Source organism: Lupinus angustifolius, chromosome LG09 (assembly GCF_001865875.1).
Source record: "Lupinus angustifolius cultivar Tanjil chromosome LG09, LupAngTanjil_v1.0, whole genome shotgun sequence".
NCBI lineage: Eukaryota > Viridiplantae > Streptophyta > Magnoliopsida > Fabales > Fabaceae > Lupinus > Lupinus angustifolius.
In genome coordinates, this window is record NC_032017.1 from 15,958,460 (window position 1) to 15,964,899 (window position 6,440).

A 6,440-nucleotide genomic window follows, 5' to 3' on the forward strand; every position below is an offset into this window, starting at 1 on the left:
TTTAATAAGACAGTAGTGTTTAGTGACCCTAAAGAATCCCTTGAAACCGATTAGATCTAGTTAAAGAATAAGCTAAATTTTGAGACTATGCCGGAGAGAATTGGTGTTCGAAGTGCGAAAACCCTCCGAGGAAAGGAGATTACCTTGGTTAAGGTTATTTAGATTCAAGAAAATGGTGAAGATACGACGTGGGAGGTCGATTAAGCCCTAAATAAATCCTATCCCTACCTTTTTGTTTAAGAGGCATGTTCTATTTTCGAGGACGAAAATCTTTTTAGGGGAGAGGATTGTAACACTGCGAATTTTACTACCTTGAAAATATATGTTTTTATTAATATTTTTATTAATTATATTTTCAAAAATGAATTTCTGAGAATTTTAGGTAAAGAATTAGACAAAACTCTAGTTGAGTTTTAGTATTGTAATTCTATTTCAAACTTGGTGGTAAATGTTCATGATTTTCGGAGACAGTCCGTTTCGGACCGCTGTCGGGGCCGAATCTCACCCGGTACGGCTCAAAAAGTGGTTTTTGAGTTCCGTAACTCGGAATCCAATTCCGATCGCGCCGTTGGCTTCATAATCACATTTCGAGGCAGGATAGATCCTGAGTTAGTCCATAACTATTTTCAAAAATATTTTCACTCGGAATGCCGAAATTCAAAGTTCCAACCGTAAAGTAAAATCGGGCGATCATTTTTGGCGACTCGAGCATGGTTTTAATCGCGCGCGTTTCGCTGATGTCGTCGCGTCGCATGAGTCACTTCACAAAATCTACCTACTAAATCTTATAGATTTCACTCATTAATGCCTTGATTTAACCAATTGATATTACTTAGGATTTTATTTTTATGTTTATTAGAAGATAATTTGATTTCTATCTTCTATTTTATCTATTCAGCCAAGGCAACTTTGCCTATTTATATTTTGATCAAATCATTAATAAAAGTTAAGTTGAATTTTGAGTAAATTTGAATTGTTTTAGTTGAGAGCACTTCTCCTAAACTCTATCCTTTGGCCGTGGCCATTGATGAGCTTTTATCAAGCTTCTTAAGCTTGTGGCAAGCAACACTTGACTTATCAAGCTTCCATGCTTGTGGCGTCTTCCATCTCATTCCTCTTCCACCTTCTTCCTTATCAAGCCATCACAATCTTCCCTACACTTTCCCACGCCCAAATCAAAAGACAACCCTTACATATAACCCCCAACCGAACCCAACCATCCCTAAATCACCTCATCTCCCATTGATCCGAAACCATACACATCACTTTACCCTAAACAGCCACAAATCATCATCTACAATTACAAGCCAAAAACCCTTAACTCAAACCCCTCCAACCCTAAAATTACCTAACCAAACCGAGGCCATAAAACCTCAAACCATACACAAACCCTAGCCTACTTATACAACCCCAAACCGAAGCAAATCAACCCAAAAATTGCCCTAATTTGACAAAACCGAATTCACACATTCACAAAGCCTAATTTCAAGCTAAACGATCCTATAATTCTAAGGCAGCCCCTTGAGGTTGTCATCAAGTGGTCATCAGAGCTACTTTAGCTTGAGCAATGTCAAGTCCAGAAAGGAGTCCTACGGTTTCACCAAGATCAGCCTCACTAACCGTGAGACTTCAAAACATGATGGATGCCCAATTCCAAACTCTTCAACAACAATTGGAGGAGTTGAGGATCCATTATGATAGAAGGCTGGATGAACAAAATCATGGTAATCATAACCATGAAAGAAGAAGAAGGAGGCCTAGGAGAGAGGAGAGGCCGAGACATGAGGATAGGTACAATTATTCAAGTGCCTATAATAGTGAAAGGAGACATGGCAGCCGTGGCCATGATGGAACAAACCGTGGCCATGGAAGGAGACATGGAGAGCACCATGGCAGCCCTGGCCGTGGTCATGCTAGCCCAATTCGTGGACATGGAAGGCAAAGAGAGGGTGCAAATACAAGCCCAAACCGTGAGCATAGAGGAGATTTGGATGGTGTTAAGATCAAAGTCCCTACTTTCTTGGGGATGAGTGATCCAGAGGCATATTTAGCATGGGAATTGAAGATGGAACAAGTCTTCAATTGTCACAACTATTCAGAGGCAAAGAAAGTCAAGGTGGCAGCCCTTGAATTTCAAGAGTATGCAATGGTTTGGTGGGATCAGCACCAAAAAGATAGAGTGAGATGTGGAGATGTAGCCATTGAAACATGGGCTGAAATGAAGAGAGCAATGAGAAGAAGGTTTGTACCTCATTCTTACAATAGAGATGTGCATAACAAGCTACAAAGGCTCACTCAAGGGTCCCAAACAGTAGATGAATATTTCAAAGCCATGGAATTAGCCTTGCTTAGGTCCAACCTCAATGAGGACCGTGAAGCAACAATGGCTAGGTTTCTTCATGGGTTGAATCCAGAAATCCAAGATGTGGTGGAATTGCAGCCATATGTGGAGTTAGATGACTTGGTTCAGAAAGCCATCAAAGTGGAGCACCAAATTAAGAGGAAGAAGTCTAAGTACTCCTCTAGTACGTCAAAATCCCACTCTTGGAGAGATGAGCAAAAAAGGGAGAGCCCTAAGGCCAAGGAGGCCGTGGGCAGCCACAAAACCACCCAACCAGCCATGGAGACCAATGGGAAGACTAGAAACGTGAAGTGTTTCAAGTGTCTTGGCCATGGTCACATTGCCTCTCAATGTCCTACAAAAAGGACAATGGTGATCACTAATGGTGTCGTTGAGTCCCAATCCGAACCATCTAGTGGAGAGGAGTGTGATGATGATACATCCATGTTTAATTGTGATATTTTGATGATGAAGAGGCTCTTGGGCAGCCAAGTTAAGAGGCATGAAGAAAGCCAAAAATACAACCTATTTCACTCAAGATGTTTGGTCCAAGGCAAGGTATGCATGTTGATCATTGATGGAGGTAGCTGCACTAATGTGGTTAGCCAAAGGCTAGTGTCAAAGCTAGACCTTGAAACTAAACCACATCCCTCCCCTTACAAACTCCAATGGTTAAGTGATGTGGGTGAGTTGGTTGTGGATAGACAAGTCATGGTACCCTTCTCCATAGGGCAGTACCATGATGAGGTCTTATGTGATGTGGCTCCTATGGAAGCTAGCCACATGTTGTTGGGGAGACCATGGCAATATGAAAAGAACACTAGCCATAATGGTTTCACCAACAAGATCTCATTTATGCACCATGGTCACATGGTGGTGTTAGCCCCTCAGAGCCCTAAACAAGTCCATGAGGACCAAAAGAGGCTAAGGGCTAAGATTGAAGAAGAAAGGAAGGAAAGTGAGGCAAAAGCCAAGTCCATGGCCAAGCCTACACTTGACATTGTTCCTACTCCCAAGGCTGAAATTTTTTCTACACTTAGCCATTCTTTGAAAGATCATGGCAAGGATAAGAAAAAGGATAAGAATGAAGGCAATTCGAGGACGAATTCATTTGAAGAGGGAGGGGATGATGTAAACCCTCCTAGGGCAGCCTTTGATTCCAAGGGCAAGAGAAGTTATGATGGTCCTACAACTAGGGCCAAAGCCAAGGCAAGGGTCCTTAAAGTCTAAAAGGACACAATTGACCCAGGAGAGGGTATGTGAGGAGGAGATTTATGTCCTTAGGTCACTTTCTACTTAGGTTTATTTTATTTTCATTGATTCAAATAAATGAGATTGCATTCTCATATAGTCTTAGGTTTATTTTCATTCAAGTATTTTTAATATTTAATTCATGTAATATGGGTTGGGATTTATTTGTAACATGGTCCATATTTCGTGACCAAGTAGTTCACTTAGGTTCAAGGGTAAGCCTTTCACGTGGCTAGGGCAAATGGAAGTCAATGCATGATCATTTCAAGGAAGGAGGCACGTAAGGAACTCTATCTATAAGGACAAACAAGGAGATAAGGCAATTCAGCTAACACTTTATCTCTAAGGCAAACAAGGAGATAAGGCATGGAGGGAAAACGAATTTAAAAGAAGATAGATTTGAATTTGAATTCAAGGGTATATGGCACACGTTTTCAAACTTGGAGATAAAGAGAAGATTATATGAAGATTAAAGAGAGATTAATCAATCTCCCAAAGATGCACACGGCTAGAAACAAGGAAAGAAGATAGGAAGCTCAATCTTTTAAGGTGCACAAGGCTATAAAATAGGGAATCCTAATCTCATCTCCAACCAACAACAAATCAGATTGGATTCAAATTAAATATGATTAGTTCCTCAAGATGAAGTCAAATTGATCAAGTCTCTTCCTTCTCCTCAACAAATTCGGCCAACCATCCACCAAAACCGAATTACACTCAAGACTAAGTCAAACAAGCAATTCAGCTCAACCAATTGATATTACTTAGGATTTTATTTTTATGTTTATTAGAAGATAATTTGATTTCTATCTTCTATTTTATCTATTCAGCCAAGGCAACTTTGCCTATTTATAGTTTGATCAAATCATTAATAAAGGTTAAGTTTTATTTTGAGTAAATTTGAATTGTTTTAGTTGAGAGCACTTCTCCTAAACCTAGGTTGGCCGTGGCCACCACCATACTTGTTCTTATCAAGCATCCTTGCTTGTGGCGAGCATTATTATTTTATATTTATTTTTGGCCTAAGTTTTAATTAGGATTTTCTATTATGCAAGCTAATTAGGACTTAGTCTTTTATTTCAGTCCAAGACATTCAGATTGCCTATTTATGTAATTGAATTGTCATTAATAAAGTTAAGTTGAATTTTGAGTAAATTTGAATTGTTTTAGTTGAGAGCATTTCTCCTAAACCTAGGTTGGCCGTGACCACCATTATTGTTCTCATCAAGCATCCTTGCTTGTGGCGAACTCCATAGCTGATCAAGCAGCCTTGCTTGTGGCGCTTCTCCCCTTCCATTCTTTTCCAACTTCAACCTTAACCTACAACTCATACAACCTGCCTCACGCACAAAACAAACCCTAATATTACCCTAATTTCACAAAACCGAATTTGGACTACAAATGTCCTAAACTATCAAGCTAAATGATCCTTAAAACAAAGGCAGCCCCAAGAGGTTGTCATCAGACTCAGTATAGGGGTCTGGATGAGTTCTGTCGTAGACAACCCCCGAAGTTCGAGGGAGGATTTGCACCTAGGGCTGCAAATGAATGGATCCAAGAGCTGGAGAAAATCTTTCCGGAACTCATGTGCACCGATGAGCAGAAGGTCAATTATGCGACCTACATGTTATCCAAGGAAGCTGAAAACTGGTGGGAGTTCACCAGGCGACAGATGGTGCATGAGCACCAGGTGGTCAGCTGGACCACATTCAAGGATAAGTTCTTGTAGAAGTATTTTCCTGCGGATATGAAGACCAAGAAGGAAATGGAATTTCTGCGTCTGCAGCAAGGGAGTTTGACTGTGGGAGAGTATGCTGCCAAATTCGAGGAACTGGCGAGGTATGCCCCACATTACAATGAATTAGGAATGAGAGGTCTAAGTGTGCTAAGATCGAGGATGGACTTAAGCAAGACCTGAAGGTGATGTTCGTTCACCAACAAATACCAGACTTTGCAACTCTGGTGAATAGATGCAGGCTCTATGAAGAGAGCGTTGAGGCGAGGAATGCGACACTGGAAAGTGTCGTACAATCTGCAAGTTCCTACAGTCCTCAGAGGCACTCTAGACAAGGGTTTGGAAGGGGAAGATCCTTCAACCGCAACCAGAAACCTTACGCTTCATCCTCTGGGAGTCAACCGAGTAATATCAAGCCATACAACAATAAGGACTCAACAAAAATAACAGCACTAGCAACAATAACGGTCGAGTGAGTCCGTCGGGTGGGAACAATAACAACCCCACACATCCCTGGTGTGCAAAGTGCAACAAAAGGCACTATGGTTTCAAGTACACAGTGTGCTTTCACTGTAACCAACCGGGTCATATCAGGTCGATGTGCCCACAGTGGGTAAAGGAAGAAGTGAAAACGGTACAAGTAGTAAGACCAAAGGCCAATGGCAAGGTATTCACCATGAGCGGAGCTGAGATTGAGGCGAGTGAGGACTTCATATAAGGTACAGGTCGTACGAATGAGATTTCTTTATCTGTGTTGTTCGATTTGGGTGGGACCCGTTCATTCTTATCAGTGGATGTTGTCAACCGTTTAGCTTTGTATATATGAATGGATTGTTTATCTAGGAACCATATGATATTGAACTGCTTTAATAAGATAGTAGTGTTTAGTGACCCTAAAGAATCCCTTGAAACCGATTAGATCTAGTTAAAGAATAAGCTAAATTTTGAGACTATGCCGGAGAGAATTGGTGTTCGAAGTGCGAAAACCCTCCGAGGAAAGGAGATTACATTGGTTAAGGTTATTTAGATTCAAGTAAATGGAGAAGATACGACGTGGGAGGTCGATTAAGCCCTAAATAAATCTTATCCCTACCTTTTTGTTTAAGAGACATG